The sequence below is a fragment of the Theobroma cacao genome, chromosome 6 (genome assembly GCF_000208745.1).
Source record: "Theobroma cacao cultivar B97-61/B2 chromosome 6, Criollo_cocoa_genome_V2, whole genome shotgun sequence".
Taxonomy (NCBI): Eukaryota; Viridiplantae; Streptophyta; class Magnoliopsida; order Malvales; family Malvaceae; genus Theobroma; species Theobroma cacao.
In genome coordinates, this window is record NC_030855.1 from 9,025,331 (window position 1) to 9,046,622 (window position 21,292).

Sequence of the window (21,292 nt, forward strand, 5' to 3'; positions counted from 1 at the left end):
AATTCATAAGCCATGTTGATTACTCGATTTATATGAATTGATTTTATTTGGTTGAAAGGTGATGAATTACAGTTTGTTAAACTATTTTATCTGTCTCCATTTACTCGGCTTTAGATATTTTAGATGGTATTTGTTTACTCACTGGGATTATATAATCTCACCACCCTCCTTTCTACCCATTTCAGGATCAGAATAGGCTGTAGATAGCTGATTTCATTGAGGCTACCATTGGATTTGCATCCTCCAAACTATAGGTTCACAGTCTTCCTTACTTTTAGTTATTCGGGGGCCCACTAGTTATTGTAAATTAAATTAAATACTCTGACTTATTGTATTACAGTATGTATGAATTTATTTTGCTTTTATACTGCTACAAAAAAATTATTTACATATAACTCTAAAAATATTGTTTTATAAGAAAATAGAATATTTTATTAAATATTTCTTTTATTTTTTTATTATTATACCAAAATAATCATAATTTCTTTTTAAATGAAGGTTTTAGATGTTTAAACTTATTTTTGATTATGAATTATGTGTTTTGTACTCCCATACTACATTTTTTGAGGATTTTGAGGAAATATGACCAAAATGCCCCTGTGAGAAAAAAATTATTTTTCTATTGTTTTGATTTGGAAATAGTTTATAATCTCTCAAAATATAATTTTAGTGACTAATACTCACAGGGGAAGCGAAAAAAAAAACTGATGTTAAGCTTTGCGAGGTTTCGATTGACATTTCGAGTAATGAATGTCTATCGGGACATTGCAGCGGTTGTCACGGGCTCGATGGGAGTTCCAGGTCATGACAAAATCTTTGGAGAAATAATTTGTGAATCCTTTTGGCAGCTTGGTCATTGGAGCATTGGGAGAATATTGAGGTTGCATGCAAGGCCTAATCCATCACAAAGGTAAGACATGTAATGTGAAATGATGGTGTGATGCTTTGAGTGTGGTTAGGAAACAATTATGCTAGTTGAAATCTTGGAAAAAGAAAATGAAATTTGGGGAAATGTGTTGTTGTGAAAGATTTAAAATTGTTGAGAATGTTGATATAACATGAATGGAAATTGATGTTATGCTTAGTGGCGGCATGTTAAAGATGAATATGGTTATTGAAAGAATCTAACATGCGTGAGCTAGTTAGGAATATTAAGTTTGCTTGGTACGTTATTCAAAAGAATAAGGAGGAATAATGTGAATGGTGGATTGAGAAATAAAGCATTGAAAGTTAGATAGGTAATGACGCATGTCGACTTGTAAATAATTGAGTAAAATGGGAATGATTGTTGCTGCCATATATATGGTTAATGTTGTGAAAATATAAGATGGATTTGGATGAAAATTGCTTGGAAAGGTTGAAATGGGCACTTAATGATATAAATAAATTGCAGGTACACATAATGTAAAGAATTACATAAGTAAGAGATATGAATTTCCTTAGTAAAAATATGTCAAAATGTACACGGGTATGTAAAGATTAACTAAGAAAGAATGATGATTCTAGCATGATGTAAGTTATTAACATGATAGTTAATGTTCAATTGGGGAAGAAAAATGGGAATGATTAACACTAAGATTATTAGGCTTGGTTTATTGCTGGGAAGTCTACAAGTGGAAAAGGAACACTGTGATGAATAACTAAAGGAGAAAACATAACTAGATAAGTGGCGAAGTGATATCCCACCATTGAAAGGTGAGTAGGGTGTCAATTGCAAAAGACTCAATATTATACGTAAAGTAATTTATCAATGATTTATCTAATGCCATTGTGGAAAGCATGTGTTGTTAGAAATTAATAAGTAATTTGTATACTTAGTTTGGAGAGATTTATAAACTGTTATTGTGGAAAGCATGAGCTGGTAGAAATGCTAAGCTATTATGGATGCAATAATGTTTGAAATGGTTTTGGTTATATATGTCAAGCCGGACTTTATAAAATATTATCCATGTCATTCATGTGATTGACAGAATGCTTGCATACTTGGAAAGCCTCGAAAAATCGTTAAAGGACAACAATGTAACAAATGGTACAATTAAGTTGAATTAAGCCTTGAACTAGTCCAAATAGAGATTTTAAGATGAAATTGAGAATTTTAAATTCTCAGAATGACTTAAAATGGTGATTCGGAGTTTGAGGACCGATTTGGAGTCAAATTGGAATTTTCATGATCCAGGGGTAAAATGGTCATTTTGCCACTCGAGGTTAAAATTGGAATGTTGGAAGAAGTTTTTGATCAAGATTGACTCTTTAGAACATAATTTGAGTTTGACAAGTGAAAAGTTTTAATTTCGACATTTTTCGAGCATAAAGGGCAAAATAGTCATTTTGCCACCTCAGGGGCAAAATTGTAATTTTATACCACCCAACACTTGTCCAGCACATGGATTTTAACCAATATTACCATGGATAATTGAAGGATTTTATATGGTGGAGAAAGAAAGCTTAATAGTTAATAATTTAAAAATGGACCAATGGTAAGGTGACAAGTGTCATGCTTTTAATTCTTTATTATTTTCCTTATAAATTAGCAGAAAATCAGCCCATTTCTCATTCATATGGCCGGCCAAAGAAGAACAAAGGAAGAAAAGAAGGAACAAGAACCCTAGAGTGAAAATTCAACAGAAAAATTGGTGGATTTCAAGTAATCAAGCAATCAAAGGTAAAATTTCTTGAGTTTAGCTTGTGATCTACCTTTCCCATGCATTCTTTTTCATTTTCCATGGTTGAGAATCAAGTTTGCATGAGGATACCTTGCTGGCCGGACATGGGGGGAGGAGTTTTGATGCTTGATTTGGTTAGATTTCAATATATTTTAGTGTTTTTAGTTAGTTGGTGATGTGTAGCATAAAAAGCCAACAAGAAAAATTCATTTTCTCCCATCACCCATCATTGGCAGAATTTTCCTTGTAGAGTGTTGATGGTGAATTTGATTTTATTTCTAGTAGATTGGTTAGGAAATGATGAATTATGGTGAGAAAATCAAGTAGGAAAAATCATAGAGTTGATGCACTCACCATGGTCGAAATTCTCAAGAAGAAATGTGAGGATAGTTTTGCAAAATTTTATGTTATTTAAATTGTGTTTGGTGATTTGAAGAATTGGGAGAAAAATGGAATTAATTGGAGTTGAATTGGACATATTGGCCAATTAATCGGGTGATAGATCGAATTAGGCCAATACCGATTTATTTTGGTACATAATTGAATTTGTGTAGAACACCGTGTTTAGACGATAATCCAAACGATTTGCATTCCATTTCATGCATTAGTAAAGAACCTGAAATAGATTTATAATGGTATGACACAGTATATTGAATTGTGTGTCGTGTATTGTATATAGGTGGTGAGCCCTCTAACAAGGGTAAAGACGTTTTGTCAGAGGACTGAGAATACGAGTATTTCAAACTCCTGATACAGTGAGTAACCTTATCATCATCTTGATTATTTGAAGTGAATTTTAATTATTTTTTGTGATTTTATGGAAAATGAGTTTAAATGATAAATTTTTTATTGTATAAACAAAATGTGATTAAATGAAATGATTTTATAAAATTGTCTTGAAATTGAATGATGGTTTTGAAAATGGAGTAATTGGAGACTAATTGCTTTGTTCTAAATCATGGTTTGAATTGAATCGCTTATGATAATATTGGCATGAATGGTTGAATTGGTAAATCTGCTAAATGTATGAACTGTTGATTTGCCTTGAGAGGCTGTAAAATAAAATAATTGCCATGTCATGCTATCGCAAATTTTATTGTATGGTAGGTTTAGCTTGCTGCAGTGGGCGAGTTTCTGTGGACCAGCCTATGATAGGGGCACGGTAAACCCCGTTATATCTTACCTCGGTTAGAGAGGCGTGTAGGGTAACTCCCGAGGTACAACTTTACAGTCCACTTCACGCTAAACCACCCTCATTTCCACCAATTTCAAGCTTAGAATAGGCTATAGATAGCTAATTTCATCGAGAGCTACCATTGGATTTGCATCCTCCAAACTGTAGGTTTACAGCCTTTATTACTTTTGGTTGATCATGGGCCCACATGTCACTATAAATTAAATCTTATGCTTTGGTTGCCTGTATTTCAGTATGTATGAATTTATTTAGCTTTTACGCTACAAAAATTATTTACCGGTAACTTTATAAATATTGTTTTATAAGAAAATAAAATATCTTATTGAATATTTTTATTATATTCAAATAGGTATAGTTTCATTTTAAATGAATGTTTTAGACGTTTAAACTTATTTTGATTATGAATTATGTGTTTGTACTTGCCTATTACATTTTTTGCTGGTTTCAAGATTTTTGAGGAAAATGACCAAAATGCCCCTGTGAGAAAAAAATTATTTTTCTATTGTTTTGATTTGGAAATAGTTTATAATCTCTCAAAACATGATACTTAATAACTGTCGCTCACAAGGGAGGTGCGAAAACTAATATTAAAGTCTTGCGAGGTTCCGATTGGCATTTTGGGCAATGAATGTCTATCGAGACATCGCGACGGTTGTCACAGGCTCAAAAGGAGTATCGGGTCGTGACAATATATATATATATATAAGTTAAATATGTAAAAGGTTTTGAAAACTGGGAAACAAGTCTTTTTACCACTTTTTATATCAAAATGTGCCTTATTGATTTTTGTGATGTGCATTCATGAACAAATTACATATATTCACCATGCTAACTTGATATTTAAAATTCATGCAAAGGTTTTACATTGCAAAGTCTTACAAAAAGAGGTTTTATCATGTTACCATAATTGACACTTTTGAAATAGTTTTGAAATGAGTTTTTGAAAACCCAATGAGCCTTTAAATGGTTTTATCAAACCGGGAGATTCGAAAGTAGGTCAATTGTCACATCGGGATAGTGTGAGACTTGTGCACAAGTGAGCTTTAGCTAGAGAACCTTTGGGTCACCGACGGGCTGTTAGATGTGGCTGGGGCCACGGTCTGTGATTATATGTGGCTAGGCCACGTGATGATATACGTGGCTAGGGCACAAGTGATATATGCGGTTGCGAACACTTGACTTCTCCGATGTCGGCCAACATCGTCGAGACTGACATGGCTGTGGGAATCCGATGGAGCGGTGCTCCTAGATTGTTATTACGTGGAAGTGGGTCCACTACGGATTACTATTACCTACTCGAGAGTGATATCTCGTTGGGTTTTCACGTACGTAGTTTGTCACGACCCAGTACTCCCCTCGAGCTCATGACAACTGCCGCGACGTTCAGTTAGACATTCATTACCTAGAGTGCCAACCGGAACCCTGCAAGGCTTTAGTACCGTTTTTCTCATCTCCCTTATGAGTAATCATCGCCAAACCTCGATTTTAAAGAATTTTAAGCTTTTTCCCTTTCGAAATCGTGAAAAAAATAATTTTCTCCTCACAGGGGCATTTTTGTCACTTTTCCTTGAAATTTTTCGAACCCGACTAAAACATTTATTAAAAATGATATTGCAATTATTTAAATAAAATAAAAATATTCAATAAAATATTCTAATCTTTTGTAAAACAACATTTATAGAGTCATCGGTAAATAATTTTTGTAATGTAAAAGCTAAATAAATTCATACGTACTATAATACAGATAACCAGAATATGAAATTTACTTTACAGTGACTCGTGGGCCCACAAGGAACAAAAGTGCACAAAGGCAGTAAACCTATAATTTTTGGAGTAGTAAAGCCGACTATAATCCCTGACAATATCTACTATCCGTAGGCTACCTCGAGCTTGGAATGGGAGGAAAGGAGGGTGGTGAGATTATAAAATCCTAGTGAGTAAACAGATACCATCTAAACCATCTAAAGTTGAGTAAATGGAGACAATTAAAATATTCCATCTAAATATGTATTTCATAACATAAATATTCATTTCATTTAAATAATCAATATGGCTTATGAGTATCTTAAAACTTGGCTCATGCCAAAATTTATTCTCATACTCAATTATTAGGGGTACCTTGGCCGAGGGCTATCCCAAACGGAGTCCGCCAAGGCTATTAAAAGGTTATGTACGGATAAATCATGTTTTTATTTTGCAAACATAGCCATTCCTTGGCGTTGGCTGAGTTCCCCCTTACGTGGTGGTTTGGCGTGAAGTGAACTCTAAAAGTGTTAGCCTCAGGAGTTATCCACTCACGCCTCTCATACTGAGGTAAGATACAACGGGGTTTACCGTGCCCCACTAATAGATTGGTCCACGAAAACCCGCCCACTGCAGTAAGCTAATAATTATCCCACCAATCAACAAAATTCAATAACATGATATGGCAATTATTGTAATTCACAGCCTTTCAAAGCTAAATACACATTTCATATATTTCAACTCAAATACCAATTCATCCATTCATGCAAATATTGACATAAGTCATTCGATTCAAATCATAAATTTACAACACCTCAAGTGGTCTCCAGTGACTCTATTTTCAAAGTCATCATTCAATTTCAAGACAATTTATAAAATCATTTTATTTAAACACGTTTTGTTTGTAAAACAAAAAGATTTACCATTTAAACTCATTTTCCATAAAATCCACAAAATCGGATAAAATCACTTTAGATAATTAAGATGATAGTAAGGTTACTCACAACACTAGGAGTTCGATATACTCCTATTCCCGGTCTTCGGGCACAATCTCTTTACCCTTGTTAGAGGGCTCACCACCTATACATCATACGTGACACGAATTTCAATAAATTGTGTCGATTTATCATAAACTATTTCAGGCTCTATAAATCTATATGAATGCACGAAATGTGATGCAAAATGTCTGAATAGCCGTTTAAATACGATATTCGACCTAATTCGCACTATTCTCGGTGTAATTGGCTAAATCCTCCAATTTAACTCCAAATCGATTTCTTTCACTTTCTACACTCCAATTATACTTAAAATAACTCAATGACTGTGAATATGATTCAATTTATTAGTCTGAATCATAGTCGCACATGTCTATACATTAGGTAAAAATTCATATTTTCATGCCAAAATTTCCCATTAAATTTCTAGCCTCACCAATCATTAAATACCACCAAAATATCATGAAATATCATCAATTTCAACCTCAATATCCTCCCTAGAAAATTCGGCCTCTTATGGGTAATGGGAGAAAATGAATTTTTCTTGTTGGCTTTTCATGCTACACATCACTAACTAACTAAAAACACTAAAATATCTTAAAATCTAACCAAAACATCATCAAATTCTCTCTCCTAGGTGTTCGGCCAGCAAGGGGTTCATCGTGAAATCTTGATTTATAATAATGGAAAATGAAAAAGAAAGCATAGGTAGTGTAAATCACAAGTCAAAATCAAGAAATTTTACCTTTGATTGCTTGATCCCTTGAAATCCCACACTTTTTCTTCAATTTTTCCACCTAGGGTTCTTGTTCTTCTTTTCCTCTTCACTTCATGCTTTGGCCGGCCATATGGGTGAGAAAATGGGCTGATTTGTGCTGATTTTTAAGCTAAGTAATAAATGGACAAAGATTTGCCATGTGTCACCTTACCATTGGTCCATTTTTATTTCTTAACTATTAAGCTTTCTCTCTCCACCATATAAATTCCTTCAATTATCCATGATAATATTGGGTAAATTTCATAGGTTGGACAAGTGTTAGGTGGTGTAAAATTACAATTTTGCCCATAGGGTGGCAAAACGACTATTTTACCCTTTATGCTCGAAAAAATGCCTGAATTAAAATTTTTCACTTCCCAAACTCAAATTATACTCCAAATGATCAATCTTAGTCAAAAATTTCAGCCAACATTCACGTCTTAACCAAGGGTTGCAAAATGACCATTTTACCCCCGAATCATGAAAATTCCAAATTGACTCCAATTCAACCCTCAAACTCCAAATCATCATTTTAAGTTATTATAGGGTTTTAAAATTCTCAATTTTATCTTAAGATCTCTATTTAGACTAGTTCGAGGCTTAATTCAACTTAATAGTACCATTTGGTACAATATCAACTTTTGACAATTTTTCGGGCTTTCCAAGTATGCCAGCATATTGTCAATCACACAAAGGACATGGCAAGTACTTTATAAGGTCGGGCTTGACATAGTTTTTTGCATAGTGAGAAATAATGGTTTTTTCGCAGCTCCCCTATTTACATGATGACATTGGATTTAACTCCTCGCGTACGAGGTGATTTACGAATTTGCATGTAAGCTTTGTGAATGTTGGATTTTTTTTACGAGAGCATGCGTGACTATGTTGATTTGCTTTAAGCAAGTTGTTAAATGGTTTCAACGATAGAGATCTTTACATCAATTGGTTTGATACTTGACTTAAACGATTATCTTGCATTAAAATTTCTAGTTTTATGTGTACGACACAAATTACCCTTTTAAGCTAATTCACTTACATATTTTTATATTTTAAATATTCAAATTTCTTGGCCATAGCTTGTTTTCCATCTACGCCCTACTCACAGAGCCGATGATCACTGAGTCTGTGAGACTCACCCCCCCTTATTTCCTTTTTGCAGATAGTGACTGGCCTAGCATGTATTCATTGACAATCATTATCCACCGCAGATAGGTAAAGACATCTCATAGCATTTTATTCTGAGCTGCTCCGCTACTAGAGGTCGAGTCATTACTCTTTGTTTTTCTTTTGTAAATGAATACTAGTCTCAATATAAATATTCAATTGGAGATTTTAGACTATGATGTATTTACATTTAATCATATAGATTAAAGGTCAAAATGATTTATTATGCCTATTGTTCAAATCATGTCACTAGAGTATGTGGTTTAAAGTAATAACATGGATTGGTGAATGACTATAGTGGATTAATGGGAATTTTTAATAAGTCTTGTTCGAGACTTAACGGGTTCTTCCAGAAGTCTCAGACGCCGGTAGCGATCAACGAGCGGTCGTTATAGATACTAAGCTAATCCTAGTGAAAGTCACTAGATAGCTATGAAAAATATCCTGAAGTATTTACGAAGAACTAAGGATGTATTTTTGGTTTATGGAGAAGGTGTGTCACAGCCCAAATCCTAGGCCATGACCGACGCATAGGCCCAATGGGCATAGCCCACTAAGCCCAAGCAAGCCTTTTTATGCAATCCCAATCATAATTCCCAACCATCATTTCTAAAACCACATATTGTAATTCTCTACTAAAAATATTTCAGTAACATTTTATAGTAACCCAATACTTACAATTTTATTATGTCAAAATAATGTCACCCGTTTGCCAACTCCTAGTGGCATCAATAATGAAATATACATATTTAACTTATAACATGGATACTAGCAAATTACATTACATATACGTGTTCACAGGTAACAGACCCTTGACCATCAGCGGAGTGACCGTGAGTGAAGGTACAGCTACTGAGATGCCATATTACCTACCAAGAAGGCGAGCATAAGTGAACAACTCAATCTAGGTCCCAACTGCCTTTGGATATGAAAACATGAAGTTTAAAAATGTGAGTATAAAACTCAGTGAGTGAAGATAAGAAGGGAACAAGCAATCGATAGGAAGAATTTGGAAATAATGATGCACTTGTTTCAAAAACAATGTAATTGATTTCATTTCTTACTAAAAAACTCTCATTTCAAACTTTGATTAATAACCTCATAGTGTTACAAAAACCCATGATCAATCCATGAAGTTAAATGGGTGAAAAATATGTCAAAATCAAGCAAGGCAGCAAGCATTGCAGCAAGTTTGTTGTTGTAGCGAGAAACAATATGAGTTTGCATATATTTCACTTTTTCTAGTATATCTCCCACTACAGAAGTTTAATTTACCTAATGTTTTAACCACTAGAAAGATAAGAAGAAGGGATACAACTTTTATGTTTACCACTTTTCCCAGTTTTGATTAGAACATGGTCGAAATCATTATCAAAGTGGAAGTACTACACTAGAATTTTGGGTCTACCTGAGAGTTTCTCGCTGCAGTGAGAATTTTTCTTCTCTGCAGTGAGAAACAGCGCTGGTTTGTGCCCCCACCACCCGAGAGTTTCTCGCTGCAGTGAGATTCAGGGCAGATGACAAATTATGGGATTTTCATATGCCATAAAATCCATTCCTACCATATTGCACATCAAAGTGATCACATTAACAATAATCAAGTTTCTCATTATTCATTTCAATCACATATTATAATCATAAACTTCTATCACATATACATATATAAACATACATAAACAAGTACACCACCCCACTTTATTCATCGTCATAGTCGGGTCATCATCATCGGCTTATGCACACTCCTTACTCGCACATAGCCATCATCGACTTATGCGCACTCCCTACTCGGACAAAGTCGGGTCATCATCAGCTCATGTGCACTCCCACATCGCACATGGCTGGGTCATTATTGTCACACAACATTATTCATCAATGCACAACACATATTCATATATATACATAGCAACATAATATAGGAGCACATGAATTTATCTTTTTACACATTTCATAATTTCACAACATCAAAACATTTTATCAAGGGCTTGTTCCCATGCATAATTTAATGAAAACCAAGTAAAATCATTTAAATGCTTCATCCCAACACATATGTATTTCCCAAAAACACTCTGATGCAAGTTCACTCACCTTACGATAGCGGGATATTACATCGCTATATGTTCAGAGGCATATCTAGCTATTTCTACTTTCCAACCACTCGTCACTTGCTTCGGCATGCTACTATAGTACACTATCTTTACTTTGGTACTTCCTATCAACAATCCAAACTTAATTTATTTAGTGCATCAATTCCTCTTTTATTTCTTATTTTATCATGAATCCATATTCGACTAACTCACATCTTAATACATTTTTACTAAAATCGTTTATATCCTTTGCTCACGTAACTCTTTATATTATAATCACCGGTAACTTTTTTATTATATTAAGTGCCTATTTAACCTTTCTAAGTAACTTCCGTCCAACTCCATCTTATGTTTCCATAATATTAACCATATTTACGGCAACCACAATCATTTCAAATCTACTCAATTATTTTCCAATTTTCATCCACATTATTCCTTCTTATTTCTTCCAATTAATATACCATTCAACTTAACACTTCCAACTAATTTATGCAAATAGATCCTTTCGACAACAATAATTCCTCACTATGAATTATTTTAAAATTTCTTAATTACATTTAAAACATTATTCATTCATTTCATATTTTCTTCTTTGCTTTAATCCTATGAGATATCATAAAAGAATTTTTAAATATTGTATTAAAGCAACTTAAATTTAGTTCATATACTAATAATCAAAATTTAGCTAAGCAAGATGGGTTAGCCCCAACTAATCCAAATTCATAACAAGCCCAAAAAAAAAAAAAGGCAAGGCAATTTTTACCCATTTAGGTTGGTTGGCCCAAGTCTCCACCTTTCTTCTCTTTCCCTTTCTCTTCCTCCTTGTTCCAGTCGGCCTTCTCATGAACCAGCAACCATGGACAACACAAGCTCTCTCTCTCTCTCGTCAAAACCCGATCACCACAAGTCCAACTTTCTCTCTTTCATTTCCTCCCTTTCTTTCTTTTCTCTCTTGGTCTGGCCGAGCTTCCTTCTCTCTTTTTCTTTCCTTTTTTCCTTCTCTTTTCTCTCCTTGGTCTGGCCGAACTCCCTTCTCTCTTTTTCTTTCCTTTTTTCTTTTTCTTTCCCTCATTCTCTTTCCTTTCCTTTCTCATTTCTTCTTTCTTTTCTTTCCGACTTGGTAGATTTTCCTTCTCTCACTTGGGTCCCAACTCTCCAGACCACTCTCTTCCTCTCTCTTTTTTTTTTAAAATGGCCGACTGATGTAAGAAAAGGACAAATAAATATTCATTTCATGTGTTGCCATTTAGGGAGAAAAAAATGAACATGCCTTATCCCATCACCCTTGCTTTTATTTGTTTCATTTCTTCCTTCATTATGTGCATTGGCCGGGCCCCACATCCTTCACTCAGAATTGGCTCTTTCTCCCTTTTTCTTTATCTTCTCAATTGGCTGATGATAAAATGAAAGAGACAAAAGAAAGGCTTGCCTAATGTTGCTCCATGGTGGGGCTGACATATGACAAGTTTCATGTCAAAGTTCCCCCCACCCTTTTTTTTCTTTCGTCTTCTTTTATCATAGTTTTGTTTACTTGGCCGGCCCCCCTTTAACACACTTGCCTTAAAATGGTTTTTGCTTCCCATTTTATTACACATGGGCGGTTGATCAAGTCAGCCCCCATCTTTTATTTATTTATTTATTCATGCTCCATATATCATTTGTATTTTTATTTAATTATTCTTTGGCCCATTTGACACATTTTAAATTTTAATTTCTTTCTATCTTTCTCTCTCTACGCGTGTACCACCTAAATATCAAAATTGTACTTGAACGCGGTATTACCATAATATTTAAATATTTATTTACCCGCGCTAGTTCGATTTAATAAAAACAAGCATCGCACTTACGTCATTTATCTCCAAAATTTGTTCTTGCTTCTTTTCCCCCACTTGGATTGACCATATAATCCTTTTTCACAACTAATTCCAACATCTGATTAAATATTAATATTTTAATATTATTTATTAATAAAATATTATTTTATTCTAAAATTTTTCACTTGTCTCCTCTAGTCTCAGAACATCTTATTATGTCCCAATTCACTTCCAAATCATCTTTTAACTTGTTAATTCATCCTCGACAAGGGTATGATTATTTAATTATTATTTTCATGCGTGCGAAATATTTTACTCTTAAGCATCCTTTCACCTTTTATCGCTTTTTAGCACAAAATTTCATACCAATTAGCCTTTCGTCTTACTGGGACGGTTACATTGACTACCATACAAGGGTATGGGGTGTTACAAGGTGCACTCCAAGTTAGGGGTTTTACGGATGCAAGCTTTTAAACTAACAAATATGATAGCAAGTTGCAATGTGGATATGTGTTTGAACACAATGAAGGTGCATTAAGTTGGAAGAGTTAGAACAAGAGACGACTGCTGATTCTACAATCGAGGCCAAATACATCTGTACATCTGAGGCTGCGAAAAAGGTAGCTTGGTTTAAGAAGTTCATTACTAAACTAGATGTGGTTCCTAGCATTGTTGATCCAATACCTTCGCATTGTGATAACAATGGAGCCATTGCACAAGCAAAGGAACCAAGGTCTCATAAAAAATCCAAACATGTATTACAACGTTACAATGTGATTAAGGAGATTATTGGAAAAAGAGACATTTGCATAGAGCGTATACCCACTGAGGATGATATTGTTGATCCTCTCACTAAAGCACTGTCCCAACAAAAGCATAATCATCATGTTGAGAACACTGGTATTAAATGCATAAGCAATTAGCTTTAGTGCTAGCAGAAGGTTGTTAGTATGAGCTCTATAAGCCAATCTGTGATTGTATGGAAATTACAATTGGGAGATATTCATATATGACATTTTGTTATTCATAACAACATTGAGGTAGTTCTTGATCCATAAGTTTATGATTTAATTACTTTTAGTACTTATGTAGATAAAGCCCATGGAACTATATATGCTTTGCAAAGGAATTGTATTGGGATACAATTATAAAGTCTTTATGCATTAATACTGCTCAAAGATCAGCACATGTTATGTTCCTTACTTGTGAAGTAAGTAATCGCTCTCACAGGTAGAAGTATAGAGATACTTGAAACTCACATGTGGGTGCTTGCCATAGGAGAGTGAGTTCATTAAACAAGACCTTCCATGAGAAGTGCATTTGGTACCTCACCCAAGTGTCTATGCAACACTTCTCATGTGTCAATTGTGTAACTACTCCTTAGACTTGAGACACTAGGTTGTCTTGTATGTGAAGTACTATGCATTGATTTCATCCCTACAGGTGCTTAACCAAGGATGCCAAAACAAGATGTTTTCGGATATAGTATGAAGCATATGGAGGCAAATGAGTGGTCAAGATAGGAGTCATCACCCCAAGTGATTCAAGGGGAAATATCTCATTAGTTCTTGGTTAACATTAGCTTAATCAAATCCTTGGCCAAGGTGATTAGGAGATTATGAAATAAGTTTCATAAGTCTCCATAAAGCTAATGATCTAACTACAAGAACAAGTATAGAGGTCAATAAGAGTAGGCACTACACCAAGCTCCTATCATCTCTGAGATATACGACAAGGGAATGAATTACACTGATAAGCTATGCATTGAAAGATTGTCAAAGAATCCTTTGACTCTCTTAACAATTGGGTGGCCAAGATGCATAACTAGTTGCCAATCTTGGTCTATGGAATTGAATTAGTTAATTTAAAATTGAATATGATTCATTGTAATTAATTAATTAATAAAATTATAATTCAATTCCATTGTCAACATGTTAAGAACCTAATGGGTCACACAAAAAGGTTGCAATTTGGATTAAATTGAGAGTGTGATGATTTAAGTTAGACATAAATCAAATTTTAGGTTTTAAATATTAAGGACCTAATTAAAAGAGTTTAATTAGGTATTGGTTAAATATTATAATTGTTATAATATTAAGGACTTATTTTGCAAATTTTAATAAGTTCAACCTAGATATAAGTATCACATTATAGCCATTCTTTTCAAAAAAAAATGAGAAAAAAAACAAAAAAATAAAAATTAGTTTTTCTTTTGAGTGCCACCATTCTTGAAAAGTTTTTTCTGAAAACCTCTCCTATGATTCTTTCCTGGAAATCAAAGAAGAAAAAAGGACAAATCATTGTCCACTTGCTAGCATAAGCCAATGGCATAAAGCTCTCTCATTGAGAAGGATCCATTGCAATCGTGTGTTCAACATTGAAGGCCAAACAATTGAGTGGCTAGAATTTTTCACACAAAAGGTGTTCACGTTTTTATCACCAAAAGGAATTCATTTGATTATGATATCACTTGGAAAGGTAAAGCTTTTTTTGATTTTATATGGTGCTTAGCTTTGCATTAAACAATCAAAGTGATCCAAAGATAGGAGGCATGGTTTGATTTTGTTTTTATTTTTTTTATTCCATTGAGTTGATGCTCCAATCATGTTGTTCCTAGCAAGTTTATATGATCTGGGAAATATGGGAGTGCATTTGAAGTTGAACCACTTGAACGCCTTGTTGGCGCACTTTAGAGTTCGACCAATGATATTAGATTGAATTAAAGTTGCCCAGGATCGAGATGAATATTTGGTAAAAATATTTGAGGGCAGGAGTGAAGATAGAACTCGAGACTTTGTGTATGGCACAGATGGTTTGATGAGATATAGATCACGAGTCTATGTGTCGAATATGGAAAATTTGAGGTATGAGATTATGGAAGAGGTGTATGTGGCAGCCTATGCAGTACACCCTAGAGCTACCAAGATGTATCATGACTTGATGTCCGTGCATTGGTGGTAAGGATTAAAGAGAGATGTGGCTGAGTATGTCTCCAAGTGTTTGACTTGCCAACAAGTGAATGCTAAACATTAGAAGCCATTGAGACTACTGCAATTGTTACGAATACTCAAGTGGAAGTGGGAACATGTAGCAATGAACTTTGTGATGGGTTTACCACAAGCTAGAGGTGGCTATGATACCGTTTGGGGATAATTGATCGATTGACTAAGTCTACACACTTTTTGCCTATCAAGGCTAAGTATAGAGCAGCTCGATATGCCTTGATTTACATTAATGAGATTGTAAGGCTACGACTTTCTGGTGTTGATAGTGTCTAACCTCAAAGATATGTTAAAGGTGATTATGCTCAACTTTGGAGAATCATGGAATCATTTTTTGCCTTTGGCCATGTATGCTTATAATAATAACCATCAAGCCATGATTGGTATGGCTTTGTATGAGGCTTTGTATTGGTGCAAATGTAGGTCATCTCTCAGTTGGTTTGAAGTTAGGGAATAAAAACTTTTAGGACCAAAAATGGTCCAAGAAGTAGAACAAGGCATCCATGAGATTTGAGATAGGGTGCTAATATCTCAAAGTCGCCAAAAGTCCTATACTAATAACAGGTGAAGGCCTTTAGAGTTTAAAGTTGGCAACTATGTGTTTTTGAGGATGTCCTTGACCAAAGGTGTAACGACCCCTCCTTAGTTGCTACAGGTGTCCGAGACCTCCGGGAGATCCCGTCAAGTCTCGAACAAGCCTAAAAGAAATTTCTCAATAACTCATTGTACACTTTTACTAAACCGAATTAATGTTTGAACCATATATATCTATAAAGTGAATTCAACAACAAGCATAGCCATTAAAATTTAACTTTAAGTCATGATATCATAATTAAATAGATTGAGTTCAAAAATCTCAAATTTTCGTTTATATCAAAACTAATATTTGTTTACATAGTAAAACCAAGTACTACAACTCAACCTCAAACAGCGGAGCGACTCGAGATAAAATGCTATGAACTGCCTTTACCTATTTGTGATGGACCGTACGCGCTGACGATTACACACTAGACCGATCCCTGTCTGTGAAAAGGGAAAAAAAAAAGGGTGTGAGTCTCACAGACTCAGTGATCATCGGCTTCGTGAGTAAGACGTAGATGGGAAACAAGCAAATAGTAGATCAGTTGAATATTAAAATGCAAGATTATAAAAATAATTTATTTCAAACGAGAGTTTATGCCTTATATGAAAAACCGAGGATTTTTTACGCATTGTAAACACTTCTATTAGTAAATCAACCAATGTAGATAAACATTTTTGCTACAAAATAGATCAATAACCTTATTCAAGTCAATCATTTGAAATATTGAATTAAAACAATTTTACATAAAGAAAATTTCGTCGTCAAGATCAATTGACATTTTGCTCAAATCAAATCAATATATTCAGCAAGCTCCCATGAAATCGAATGTTAGTCAAACTCATACGTAAATCACAAATCACCTCACACTCGACGAGTTAAAATTCATTTCACCGTAAAAATAAGAGGAGTTGTAGAAAAATCGTTAAATTTCATTTTCACCATGCAAAGAAATATGAGTTTGAAAACCCAGAGATGCCACTCTTGAGTAGGAAATGAAAATAAACCCGTGGTCCCGCTACCACGTAATAACATCCGAGAGCATCGCTTCCATCAGATTCCCATGTGCCGTGGCAGTCTCACGATGTTGGCCGACATCGGAGAATCAAGCAGTCGCAATCGCGTAATCATCTAGTGGCCTAGCCATGCATACATATATCACAAGCCGTGGCCCTAACCACGCTTAACCACCCGTCGGTGACCCAATGGTTTTATAGCTAGAGCTCACTTGTACACGAGGGTCACACTTAACCGATGTGACATCCGGCCTACTCTCGACGCCCTTGGTTTGTAAAACTATTTTTGAAATCGTTGTATGTCCTTAAGAGCTCATCTCAAAATTATTTCCAAAGCATTTAGCACAGGGTATAATAAAATCTATCATTTTCTCAAATATATTTATGCATGGATTTCAAAACAATAATTTGCATGGTGAATAAGCAATATAATCGTGAATGCACACTATACAAATATAAGGCACAATTTTTTATGTAAAACAATGTGAAGTGCTTGTTTCCCAATTTTCAAAAACACTTTACATATAATTTATACATATATATATTCAAGACAAGTTTTGAAAATAATTTGTATTCATGATTCTCTAAAATGTTTACCCGCACGTGCTATCCACAATTTTCGCATTTAAAATAAATCATACTTATAGGTATATATTTATGAAATTTTTTTAAAAATTTACACCCCCTACTCACCTCACAATAGTGGGATTACTACACCGCTATTGATTCGTACGCGTGTATAATTATTCCTATTTGCCAGTCACATACTTCATTCGGTACGCTTTCACAACAAACTTTCCTAGCAACAATTTAAACACAATATACTTAGTGCGTCAATTCCACTTCTCTTTCTCATTCTATCATAAATCCACATTCACCTAACTCACATTTTAATACATTTTTGCTAAAATTAATTATATCCTTTACTCATGTAATTCTTTAAATTATAAACATTGGTAACTTATTTATGATATTAAGTGCCTATTTTAACCTTTCTAAGCAACTTAAATTTACTTCATATCACCAAATAACCAAAGTATAGTTAAATAAGATGGGATAGCCTCCAAACAATCCAATTTCACAACAAGCCATGGAGAAGAGTAAAGCAATTTTACCAAATTGGGCTAGGTTGGCCCAAGTCTCAATTAAACCCACGATTTACCTTGGGAATATATTGTTTGGCCTTGTGTGGCTGCTTCCTAGCACTAATGGATAGCACTAGCTCTCTCTCTCTCTCGCACCACCAACGACTTAAAGCCTCCTCTCCACTTCCACCGTTGGTTAGCTTTAGATTGATCCTAAGAACTCAAATTTTCTCTCTTTTTTTCAGCCATTTTGTCACCGAAAAAAAAGCTCTCTCTCTCTTTTTTCGTCAGCAACCACAACCCCAACTTTCTCTCTTTTCCTTTCTTTCTTTCTTTCTCTTCTCTCTAGGTTTTTGGTTAAATTTTTCTTCTCTCACTCACCACCAACTTATTTCTCTTTCTCAGCTGTTTCTCTCTTTTTTTTCTTTCCTTTGTTCTTTTGCTTTTCTTTTTGCTCTCCCTCACAATCGACTTCTCTCTTTCCTTTTTCTTCTTCACTTAACCGACTTAACTTTTCTTTTCATTTCTTTTTTATCTTTTCTATCTTTCATCTTTCATTTATTTCTTTTCTTTGATATGGACTTTCATCTCAATGGCCGCCCCCCCTTACTTTCACACACGATTTAAAAATAATAATACTAATAGCTTTGACTTTCTCTTTTGTCTCCATGAGCTATTGGTAACAAAAGAAATTGATAAAATTTTGTGTGATGTGGTTTGCAAATGGGGTCGACAATGACCAGCTTGCTTGTCAATTCTCCATTTATTTTTTACTTCTCTTACACTTTCCTCCAAGTATTGATCACATGCCAAATTATTCTCATTTTTCCGTTCATTCCTTCTTCTTTATCATCTTCCTTGATCGGCCTTGTGTTTAGAATGCAAGTCAACAATTGCTTGGAACCTTTAAAGCCACTTTACTTGACCTTTCCTCCCCATTTCACTATTGTCTCATCTTTTCTCCTCATTTTCTTTGTCTTTTCCTTTCTTTGTACATAAGCCTTACATTTCCAGCAATTCTTACATGGATGGCCGGCCATGAGGAACAAAAAGAAGAGTCAAAGCTTCCTTTGAAAGCTTTGACCAAGATTTGTAACAAAATTACTATTTTACCCTTCAAGGTTCTCATCCTTTTAATTAAGTCCTCCCAAAATCTTTAAATCTCCAATTTCTTTCTATTATCTTCTTTTACATATGTACAATTAAAATATAAAGTTTGTACCCCAATGCGGTATTCCCATAATATTTAAAATATTATTTACCCAACATTATCTTTATTTAATAAAGACACGCGGGCTCCATTAACGTCATTTTTCTCTGAAGTTTTCTTGTTCTTTCTCTCCCCCACTTAGATTGACCATATACTCGTTCTTCATGGAAAAATTTCAACACTGAATAAAATATTAATATTTTAATATTATTTTATTAATAAAATATCATTTTATTCCAAAAATTTCTTCTTGTCTCCTTGGTACCCAAAATACCTTATTATGCCTCAATTGACTTTTGAATCACCTTTTATCTAACAAATTCTCCTCCGATAAAAATATTATTATTTCCTCGTGTGCGAAATATTTTATCCTAAACTATTCCTTTCATCTTTCATCACTTTTAAACATTATAATTGGCCTTAATTCGCATCTGATAAGTTTTATTAGTCACCATATCAAAGCATGGGGTATTACAATAGGAGTGAAGATATTCGAAAAGAAAGGGAAGTTAAGCCTTAAATACATCAGACTTTTTAAGGTAGCAAGGCGCGTGGGGCTAGTTGCTTATCATTTGGCATTACTACCTGATTTGTCCAATGTCAATCCAGTTGTCCATGTGTCCATGCTTAGGAAGTATGTTTTGGACCCTTCACATGTGATACGATATGATGTACTCCAAATAAAAGATGGACTTAGCTATGAAGAACAACTCGTAGCCATATTGGATCATCAAGTAAGACGACGTCACTCTAACGACATTGCTACAGTGAAAGTATTATGGCAAAGTCATTCAATTGAGGAAGCCACATTGGAACTCGAGGAGGAAATGTGAGAGAACTATCCTCTTTTTGAGGTATGGTGTATGTAATTTAATTTGAGGTGCATGATTTGAAATTCTAGGATGAATTTCTTATAAGGTGGGGAGAATTTAACACCCCTAATTTTTTATGTAAACTAAGAATGATTTATGAAATATGTGGAGTCTTGAGGACTTTGATGATATTATATGTATGCCTAATGTTTCAAAGTGTATATATTGACACTTAGGCAATACATTGAGGAAATATGTGATAAATCCCTTAATTTGAGGTTTTGATCTAAGTTTTATGTTATGTTTGTGGATTTATGTGTATGAGATTAATTTAAATGAATGATTTGAGATGTAATATCAATCGAGAATAATATTGGAATGTTAAACTTGGATTTTTGAAGTTTTTGGGAAGGTTAGAACTACCTACAAGGGTGAAAGTATCGATACATATCCCAATGTAACGACACATTCATGGCAGGATGAACAACATAAGCCACAAGATGAATATTCTATCAATACATTTGAGAGTGTATTGATAGATTTGGCCAAAGATGAACATGTATCAATACATTTGAAGCAAAAATCACTCAGGGCAATTCTGCTCAAATGTATCAATACATTGCCTTAATGTATCGATATATTCAATCAAAATTAGGGTTGATGTATCGATACATTGCCAAAATGTATCGATACATCAGAGAGGAAAGGCAATAATAAAAAGGGAATTCTAGCCATTTCCCCTAACCCTTTCTCTCAACTATTTCTCTTCCTTTCTTTATCTAAAAACCCAAAACCATAATGCCCTAAACAGATTTTTGAAGTGATTTAAAGTTATTTGGAGTTTGAGAAACCATTTTTGAGGTAGGATTTAATGTTTTTATTGATTATTTCAAATTTAATCAGTTACTAACTTTGAATCTAACTTTTCTCCAGATTTGGTATTTTCCCCTCTTTGGCTTGGATTAAAGAATTTAGAGCTAAGAGTAGTGCAATCTAGCTTCCAAGGTATGGGTTTAACTTGTTAATAAAGGATTTGAGCTTAAATAGTTGGATTGTTTGGATTTAGTTAATTGTGTGAAAAACTGGCATTTTTTGAAAGCTATGAATAATTAGCATTTTGATGTTCTGATGCATTTGAAAGGGGAAACCGAGTTAAATCAACCCATTGGCAA

At 34.2% G+C, this 21,292-nt stretch overlaps 2 long non-coding RNA genes across 3 annotated transcripts; both read left to right on the plus strand.

Annotated features, from left to right (window-relative positions):
• Positions 213-2,572, plus strand: LOC108662561. Of its 2 annotated transcripts, none has more exons than XR_001928445.1 (3): positions 213-254; positions 849-910; positions 2,535-2,572. It is a non-coding gene; the product is annotated as an uncharacterized LOC108662561 (long non-coding RNA). The 2 variants fall into 2 exon arrangements; XR_001928446.1 differs by lacking the exon at positions 2,535-2,572 and adding an exon at positions 1,586-1,672.
• On the plus strand, positions 2,624-3,809 carry LOC108662569. The gene is made up of 3 exons (XR_001928454.1): positions 2,624-2,662; positions 3,343-3,418; positions 3,771-3,809. It is a non-coding gene; the product is annotated as an uncharacterized LOC108662569 (long non-coding RNA).